Here is a 10,344-nt window from a genome sequence, read left to right on the forward strand (position 1 = left end):
GCAGCCGGGCCCAGGGCAGCAAAGCCCAGATCAGGAACAGAGCAGGGGCCTGGGGAGGGAGCCAGCCACACCCGTCAAGCCTTCTTAGGCTTGTGACCTGGTTGTACCAGCAAGGAACCCCTCATCCAGCCCTTTGTCACAGTGAGGAATTCCACTGATAACTCCGCTTATCGGGCTTTTGCTGGGTACCAGGTACCTAATGCTTCCCCCTCCTCCTGTGAAGAAAACAATAAATCAGTCATTGGGCATGACTTGAAACTTGCAGCAAACGAAATTCTTCCAAAGAGAAAGAAAGCAATACAAGATACGGCACATTTAGTTTGGAGCAGGGCGACTTGCCGTATTTATTATTAATAAAAGTGAATGTACTCATTTATTTATATGGAATATGAGCACCATTAATAATCTTGTTCTCAGACACAACAGTTAATAAGCTCAATGACTAATTTGAGAAAGAGACCATGTCGTCAACGAGTAAAGGCACATTTTTGCAAAGTGTGAGTAGGTTGTCAAAGGTCTGTCCTTGTGACCAATTCAGAATGACATACATTTCTGTTAAGGTCTTAGGCCTGTATGAAGTTCAAAATAGCCAGTAGCTTATATGTTGCTAAAGATTAAAGAAAAGAAGAAGACATTTGGAAATGAATGCAATTTTCCGTATTTATCTCTCAGGTACCTGTTAATGTTAATATTTGAAAATTAATGGGCTGTTTTTCACCTGACAACTGCCCTTTAAAGAGTTTTGTTGCTAACACACAGGACTGAGATAGTTTATAGGTCTTAGGATAGTTACAGTTCTATAATTCTACAACTGTCTCACATGAGATCTCCCCAAATCTTTAATTTAGATGTAAGTGCATTATTTAATGTCTTGGACTTGAAGCCAAAGTGTATTTGGGGAATCAATATGTTTAAATTATTCTATAGCACCCGAGAGGGCATATTATTCATCCATCCATCCATCCATCCATCCTTCCATTCATACATTCATCCAACAAATACCTCGTGATTGCCTGCTGGGTTACAAGTCACTCTGCTAGGTCCTGGGGACATGGCAGTGAACCAGCAAGCTGGGCTCAGATCTTACAGGACCTAAGAGTCTTGTCCACTGAGTACATGCCTTAGATGTCAGTGCTGATGACGTTAAGAAGAAAGTAACTTGTGAGGGTTGTCTTGCAATGTTGTGAGTTCCCTGTGGCCGGAATTATTTGATCAGAAGCCAATTCAGTCCTTGTCAGTGGTGGGGGCAGAGAGATGCTTGTCAAAAAGGTTTCCCAGATGGTAGAAAGGGCTGTCTGTATGACTTCTACAAACATTCCTTTTTAAGTGTGTACCATTCTAAACTGCTTCTCAGAAACATTCTCAAGGAAAAATGCTAAGGGAACTTAACATGCAAGAAATATATTCTATATAGGTTTCAAAGTGTGAATGAATGAAAGATGAACTGCAACTGATTTTTCTTTTGTGTAGTCAGCTGTGAACCTGGGTCTCTGATGATTCAAGCAGAGATCGTCATGTTTGTTTCTACCTTGCTAGGATGGAAATTGGTTATACTGCTAAGGGAGGCTCTATTCTTGGACATACTTATTCATAATTATAACAACAAAAATAGTGAACATTATCAAGCACTTACCATGTTCCAGCTTCTCCATTAGACACTTTCCATTCACAACTGCAATGAGTCCTCCAAATGATCCTATGAGGAATGTATTATTATTCCCATTTTGCTGGTGAAGAAACTAAGGCTGAAGGACTTAACATCTTGCCTAAGGTTCCACCAGGTGGAGCTGGGGTTTGAACACAGGGTCACTTTGACTCCAAGGCTCATGCTCTTCATCACAATCTTGGTGGTGTCTGTTAGGAGCTGGGGTATTGGGTCTCTTGAAAACTCTCTTGGCTGTGGGATTCCAAGGCATCTGGTGGCCAGCCCAGACTGTTGGCTCATGGTGTGTGTCCACTCTCTCTGCCCACATGTGCCAGGGATGGATGCTCTGATGAATCACCTGTAGACAGACTGCTAGGAGGCACAGCACATTTTTAATTTATGATTTTTAATTTTTCCTTTGCTGATTTCTTAGAGGCATAAACAAATCACTCAGACCCAGAGGTATACCAAACTAATATTACGGACAGAAGCATTGCATTTTAATTCAGTTAGAACATAATTAATACATAGGCATTTTCTCTTTGTTATATAGGCTGCTTGTCTCAGGTGGTACAGAGAGTCTCCAATTGTAGCTCTGCCCTTGAGGTGTTGCTGTGGGAAGAGAGCATGCCCACTGATGGAACATGGTTGCCATCGAAGGAAGTCCCCAGGTACCACTGGAGAAAGCCAGAGAGCATCTCAAGAAAGCCCAGCACATGGTGCCACACAGTTGGGCAAAGCCGGCAAGTCCTTCACGGGAAATGGTGCAGGTGGGCCTCCACCTGTCCTTCTGGAAAGGAAAAGGTAGAGAGAGCCACCTCCGGGCTTCCAGCTGTCACAGCTGACTGGTGCAACATGGCCCTCAAGTTCTTCATAGGTACCCGGGGCACAGGCTCTAGATGAGCCGCTGGGCCTCTCTACCTTCCAGTACCTTTCAGCATGGCGTGCTGGACACAGCACATAGGCCTGGCTTAAAATAACTGCTTCTTAATAACTGTATATCTCGGGCAAGTTGCTCAACTGCTCTGAGCTTTAGTTACCTGTTCAGCAAAATGGGCATATGATACCTGCCTGTCAGAGTGAAGATGAAAGGAGGCAGCCTCCATAAAACACCCGGCATGGCATCGGATAGGGAGGAAAGGTTGAAGACTTCAGCTTCTCACTCCTCATCTCTAGAAAGGACCACTGAGGTCCCTTTCATGCTCGCATAGGAAGGGGCCTCAGGACTCACTATGTGACTGGCTGGAATGTGAATCTGTGCTCTTTTATCCAAAAGTACCTTTTTAGATGACTTGCAAGAAAGAGGTTGGAAACCGTAACAAAGGTTTCTGGGTTTGAATTCAGAGTGAATTTTTAACCTAACTTGTAACCCGTTGTTGTTACCTCAGGGGCAGAGTGTTGAGTTAGTCCTTCTCAGGTCATGCGCCATTGTCACACCGGGCCACTCGCCCCACCCTTGTTTGTTATTTTGTTTCCCCTTAGGAATATGCTTTGAAAATTATATATTGCTTTGTGTGCGTGCATTTTAGATTTACATACATATTTTATGTTATGTATTTCATTATGTTCCCTAATGTCTTTTCATAAACACTATGTCTTTTTAACAGAAGTTTTAATTACTTTTTATTGAAAATTGCACTGAATACTAAGTGTCCACCTTTACAATAAACAAATACAGTAAGTAACTTACACTAAAACAAAACATTGTTCTGATAGACATTATTTTTCTGTTTGGGACAGTTTTAATTTTTTTTTTTTTTGGTCACAATAACAGGAATGTACCTATACATAGACTCAAAATAAGCTATAGGCTGTCTTTTTAAACAAAAAGGCAATGATTCATAAAAGACTATGAATGGGACATGTAATATAAACCTAACAGGATTTGTTAAAATCAGCCAATCTAGTATGTCTGAAATGTTCTTGTATAAAATATTTTGTGAAAAAAAAGAAGACTTTATCAATGTCTGAAACAGTGGATTTGTTCATAGACAATCTGACAAGTTACCATAAAAAGTGCTTCCTGAGACATAACAGAAATGGGGCATGAATTCTTCTTGAGGCCTTTTAGTTCAAAACTTCCCACTCAAAATAGCTGAGGATCTGAAACTGAGAAAATGTACCTGAGTACAGTTTGTCAAACCTAATACATAAACATATTTTTGCATCACCGGAGGGTATTCCTGAGCCTACAACCAACTCGGGATGCAGTTCAGATGTGAGAGACGCTTCCCTGTGCAGGAGCCTGTACTGTCTTCAGCCCTACGCACGCGGATGTCTAACACAGGCAAAGCGTTTGCTCCTCATTTTGTAGTAATTTAATCTTTCCGTTGGCAGAAAGAGGTAACCAGCCCTTGTAGATCAAAAGGACTAGAGTCATAGGATGGGGATTTCCTTTTAATATTTTTTATTTTGATATTTGGAACTTTTGAATACAACATTCTAGAGCAGGGTGCTCAGGACCTGCCGTGTCCAAGGGACTGAGAAAGGAAAAAGCTCTATTTATTCATTGTGATTCGATGCACAGAAGAAAAACTCAACACACAGTAACAGAAGTTGGTCATTAATAAATCATGTCCTAGTCTTTCAGTGCTTCCGTAGGCAAAGGACATCTTCAGTTTTTCTAGCTTTTGTAGTTTTAACACTGCAACATCAATAATGCATATGTCCAGAATCAGTTAAAAAGACCATCGAATTCCTTTTGTCTTAGTTCATCTAGTTTTTACCATCTCTCGGTCCGAAGTTTGTTATTACCTTTTGGCATTCTCTGCTATTGCTGGTTGAAGTGCTCTCGCTTATCCCCTTGTTTTGGGGGCCAGTTGGGAGAGGGAGCCTGAGAAGCTTGTGCCACTGTAGGCAGGTTGTGTCACTGGGATGCCTCATGGGTGATCTCTTCCGTGGCTGCCGGAAGGCCTCCCAGAGCCACAGCCGTGATGCCTGGTGGGTATCTGTATGTGGCACCTTTGAGCTCGGGATGAATTGCTTGCCGGTCTATTACTGACCAAGGCGTGGATGTGACAAGGAATTCCTTGTTGACACAGTTTCTCAAGCTTTCTGGGATGCAACCTGGTTGCTGGGTGGATCTGAGTGGCAGCTGTCTCCCTCATCTCTAGTGATGCCTGCTCACTATACCAAGCTGCGTGGGGAGCACAGATGAGATTGGCGCATCTTTCAGTGGATCTTGAGCAAAGCTAAAGGGCTCTGATTCTTGTACATGGAGGGCTGCCCCTCGCATTCTGCCCTCTTTGAGGGCCTGGGCTGAGGCTTTCTCGTCGACCAGGCCACCCGCACGACCATTCTCCGGGCCTTGAACTTCTCCAGGCCCTCCTGGTGAGGGTGAAGGTGTGGTATGCTGTGGCACCCCCAGCCTTGTTCAACACCTTCCCGCGGCTCTCCTGAGTGGACAGGGTGTCGCAGAAGGCCAGGCGGCCAGGCCCTCCAGGATCACCATCCCCCCGGCACAGTCTCCACCATCCAGCGTACACCCGGGGCTAGTAGGGACATGGAAGTGGATGCCTGGGCAAGTTCCGTTCAGTTGCTGTCTTTGTGCTTATCCACAAGGGCCATTCTTTATTGAATTTTTCAACTCTCTGGTATGAAAGGCAAAGTAGTCCTCTAAGACCCTGGGGGAACTCACAGGAGTCTGTGTGCATGGTGCCACCATGAACCATTTTTGTTCTGATTGGGAAGAGTGGATTTGTGGATATGAGAAGTGTAAAATATAGATATGGTATGAGAAGCTCACATGTGCTGTGAACTAGAATTAAGAGACTAAGTGATAAGGCAAAGAGATGGAAGGTATCTTAGATTACTCCTGCTGCTATAGCAAAATACCTTAGGCTAGTATAAACAGCAGAAATTTATTGCTCACAGTTCTGGAGGCTGGGAAGTCTAAGATCAAGGCATTGGCAGGTTTCGTGTCTGGTGAGGATGCGTGTATGCCTCATACATGGCGCCATCTTGGTGTTTTCACAGGGCAGAAGAGATGGAAGAGGTCAGCTAGTTCCCTTGAGCCCTTTTATAAGGGCACGAATCCCACTTATAAGGGCTCTGCTCTCATTTCTTAATCACTTTCTATAAAGGCCCCACATCTTAATATAATACTATCACATTGACAAGTTTCAACATATGAATTTGGGGGGCACGTTCAGGCCATAGCAGAGGTGCTTTGGGGACATTGCAAAGACTAGGACCTATTGCAGGTTTGTTTGCACTAATGAGCTCTGATGCCCAGTTCAGCTGCTCTGTAGTCCGGTTTGGTACCAGAACCAGTGCGAATAGCACTTCTGCCTCAAAAGTCTTCCGGCTCCAAGACTTTGGGAGGAGTTCAAAGAAATTATTACTTAGCTTGAAAAATAATCCTAAAAACAGAGAAAACTAAACAGAAGTAACTAAGATTGAGAATAGAAAAAAGGTACTAAGCTGTGTTTGGATGTTCTGGTTCTTTAAATCTTGCTTTCCGTATCATTTTCTCATATATTTCTGTATAGTTAGCACTTCTATACAGTTGGATTTAAACAATCAAAAAAAAAAAAAAAAAAGAGAGTTGGGTTGTCCCATATTTTTCCTCTCTGGCATCCAGGCTGGATAACTAGACAGGTGAGGCAGTTCCTCACTAAGCCAGCCTCACGTTGCAGCATTAGCAGGCGTGGTTAGTAGGAAACCATCCCAGGGGCTGCAGGCACGGGGCACATGCTTCTCCTTCCTCGCCATGCCATCATGGGCATCACTGATTTATTACAATAGCCATTCCCAATGAGCGTGGCCGTGACCTACAGGGCTTCTCAGAGTAAGACCCTAGGGAGCCCCTTCCAATGTATTGAAGTTGGTTCATGAGCAGAAATGTATTTGCCATCCCTGAAGTAGCCTGAACTGTCTCAAAAGGGCTCTCTGGCTCAGCTCTGGAAACTCCAGAATCTCCTGTGAATCCACCAAGCACAGGAGTCCTCTGGTTACAGGATGTGGGCAAACCACCAGGTGGAATTGATACACGGAGGAGAGACTGACGCTCACAGACATACCCAGGCAGCCTGAAGCCCTGAAGCCTGGAGAAGGAGCTCCTAGCCAGTGCCATGGGCAGTGGCTGGCTGCTGCCTCGGCTGTCATTCCTGGGTGTCCTTTTCATTTCCCACACACTGTCCTTGTGGCCCAAGCCAACCACATTAGAAGGGTCTGCTACTGGTCACACGGAGGCCACAATCTGAGAAAAAAATCACGAGCACTAAGAAGCTGTGCAGGGGGTTGTGAGTGGGAGTGAGCAGAGGAAGGCTGGGGAATTGTTCCCTTCCTGGCATTAAACAATTCTGCCCAAGGGAGGGATTGGGGAGAGGTCCCTGGGCAGCCCCTGAGGACGTCCGGGAAGGCCTGGGGGCAGGATGCCTTGTCCATACATCAACACAATCAATTCTAATTCTATGTTCAAGCTCTACAAGCAAGAGATCACTATTTTCTTTTCTTTTCTTTTCTTTTTTTTTTTTTTGGTGGGGAGAAGAGGGAAACAAGGAAAGAGAGAGATGGGGAGAGCAACAATTAAAGCGGGTTTAGAACACTTTGCAAAAGCTCAAAGTTCGAACGCAGGCCCTTGGCTCTGTGACGTCAGGGTTAATGTCCTGCCCTCAGGTACCAGTGAGGACACACATCCATCTTCCAGGCTGCAGCTGGGACAGCACAGCGGGCAGAAGTGACAGGTGAGGGGTATTTTACAAGCAGGCGTAGGATTCCAGAGTGCACATTCTGTGAACATACCCTACAGGAGACCAGGAAGTGGGAGGAGGCAAGGGAGGGTGTCCAGATTTTTAAATTTTATTTATATTTCTATGTTCAACACAACAGTGATAGTGACGGTGACAGCGATACAGTTCGGTTGGTGGCAGAATGGGGGAGGGAAGAGAGTATGAGTGCTGCGGGAGAGGCCGCACAGAGAAACCACAAAGGCTAGCACCATTCTGGAATGTTCTGGATGCACAAGCCAGAGACACAATGCCTATGTAAATAGCGATGACAAAAAAAAACACAGATTCAGTGCTCCAGTGCTCTGAATCCAGCAAGCCAGTCGGGAAGGGGAGCGCTGGTGCTGGGCTGCAGACAGAAGGCCAACCCTGGCGAGGCCTCCCCAGAAGGCTGGCAGGTTGGCCCTTTGGATGATGAAGCCAGTCAGTTCCTCTGGCCTCCTGGATGAGGGCGTGAGGGAAGGAGGCCCTGGTAGGCAAGTCAGGGCCTCTCACAAGGTTATCGCCTTGGGGAGAATGTCCCACCCTCAAGGCTCACTGCATTTCCCCTTGGAGCAGCCCCACCCCAACAGAGCCTAAAGCTGATGAGTCATGAAAACATGGGAACTTTCAAGCATGGCGGGCGCCCCAGAACCTCTTTGTTGGGATTGGCAATGCATGTAATGATGCAACTGCTTTTTTTTTTTTTTTTTTTTTAATTCTGAGGAATTACACCTTGAGTCAAAACAAGAACCTAGATTCAGGATATCAAGGAGTGGGAGCTGTCACACATGAGCACCACTTAGTTCAAATGAGGTTCCTGCATTTATTTCCTTCAACAAGTGAAGGGGCACCTGGGTGCAGCAAGAGGGGGTGGTTGTGGAGGGCGTGTGCCACCTGTCGGGGACCGGCCAGCCTCCCTCACAGCTTTGGCTGCCACTCCATCTCCATCCAGTGGTCTCCACCTCCCCCGGGGCAGGAGTCCCTCGTGGACAACGCATGGGGAACCGCAGCCCGCTCAGGACACCCTGAGGAGGTATAGGGCGTCACCAACACACCCCGGGACCCTGCTGAGCGGGGAGGCCGGGCCCCCTGGCTGGCCTCGCAGGCTGATGGTGTGTGGTTGCCTCTTCTGTATCGGTTGTCCCCCAAATTACCCAAGCTGTCATGTCATTGGCTGTAAAAGCTGTTTCCCAGTTACACCACAACTTACCAATATATGCCACGATTTTTCTGCACAGTCCAAAATATGTTTGTGATTTTGGGGTACAGCTGTTTTCATCCTTGGAAGGAGGTAGCCATGTGCTTATCGGTAATGGGGTAAACATGTTTACTTCCTTACTTTTGAGAAAAACATGTTGACAAGCAAAAGAACATTTTTGGTGGAAAAGCTTGTTTACCAGTCTCAAGCACAGCAAACAGGTTTTATTCATGTCCCAGACGAGACAGTGGCTTACCCCTTGGCACCTATTGTTTGCTTCAATGTGTATTTGGTGAGTTTGTATTTTCCAATACACTAGGCTTGCCATCCTAGAAACAAGGTCCTGCTGCTTTCGTTTGGGAGCATTCCCATTAAAAAAAGCTACAAAAAACACTCAGAAGAACAATGGGGGTCTCACCGTATTGACTACTGGTGGTTTGGGTTTGAATTTTCTGGACACTACACTCCATGAGGATGGGGGAAGTTTTTCTTGTTTGCAATTGTATTCCCAATTCTGAGAATAGAGTCTGGCATACAGAAGGTGCTCAATACATACCTATGGAACAAATGAATAGATTAAAGAATGAAACAGAGGGAGAATGACTTTTTTAACAGACACTTTATCACTCCACTCTCCGTGCCCCAAAATTGAAAGTACTACATAGATCTTTTTACTCAAAAACTTCTTCCCTATGAGATAAGAAAAGAGCAGGTACTTCAACCATTAAACAAATAAGAAAAAGCGAATAATTTAGAATAATTTAGAAGCTTTGCCCTCGGTTGCCCAGGTGGATTCATGGTAAAGTGGGATCTTCTGGCTTCTCATTCCAGGCTCCAGGGGACTGGCCCAGCAGCTGGGGTATGGTGGGCAGCTATGGGCCGCCTGCCTGCCCGCCTGCCTGCCAGAGGCAGCCTCTTGTCCCTCGCTGGCCCTGGGGCTCTGCGTCCTGCCCATCACGTTGGGGAAACTGGCCTCCGCCCTGTATCTCTCAGGCCTGGGGTTTATCCAGATTCCACAGAGCGGGAGGGGTTTGTGGGGATTAGGAGACTAATGCCTGGTTTCTAAACTCAGGAGTTAGCTGGGAGCCCAGAGTCAGGGATAGGTGCCGGCTACGCTGGGCTTCTTCTCCGAGAGACCCAGGTGTGAGCTGTGGGGCCACTAGGCGGGCAAGAGCCACGGCCCTGCAAGCAGGACGTTCGAACTGTGCAAGGCTGCAAGGACAGTCAGCGAGCAGGAGCTCTGCCACCCTTCCACGACTCACTCCGGGCTCCGCCACATTGCTACTCACTGAATGGCCTGGGGCCCAGTTTTTTTTAATGTCTTTGAGCCTCAGTTTCCCAATCTGTAAAACACAAATAACAAATGCACTTCAAGTTGTATCTAAATGAAACTGTCATGGTGCTGGTGGGAGTTTCTTTTAGTATGCTAAATAAGAAGTATAATAAGAAGTGAGGGTAACCCAAGGATGTTTTTTTTTGTGGCCATCTTGGTTCTAGCTGGTTTTGGCCGGTTTTTCCACCACCTCCTGTTTATCGGAGACCTTGGTTTGGGTCTTATGACTCCTTATCAAGCAGGGCCTGCTGGTTCCCTATCTCGCCGTCAAGGGGGTACAGAAAGGCAGGATGGAGGGCCTGGGTCCGTTGTCCAACTGTATTGTCACTGGCGAGTGCATTAGTTTCTGCAGAGAAACAGAACCAACACACACATGTGTGCGTATACACACACATGCACACACACGCGCACACACACACACAAACACAGAAGAAATTGACTCACATGATTTTGGAGG

Source organism: Eulemur rufifrons, chromosome 4, assembly GCF_041146395.1.
Source record: "Eulemur rufifrons isolate Redbay chromosome 4, OSU_ERuf_1, whole genome shotgun sequence".
NCBI classification, from domain to species: Eukaryota; Metazoa; Chordata; class Mammalia; order Primates; family Lemuridae; genus Eulemur; species Eulemur rufifrons.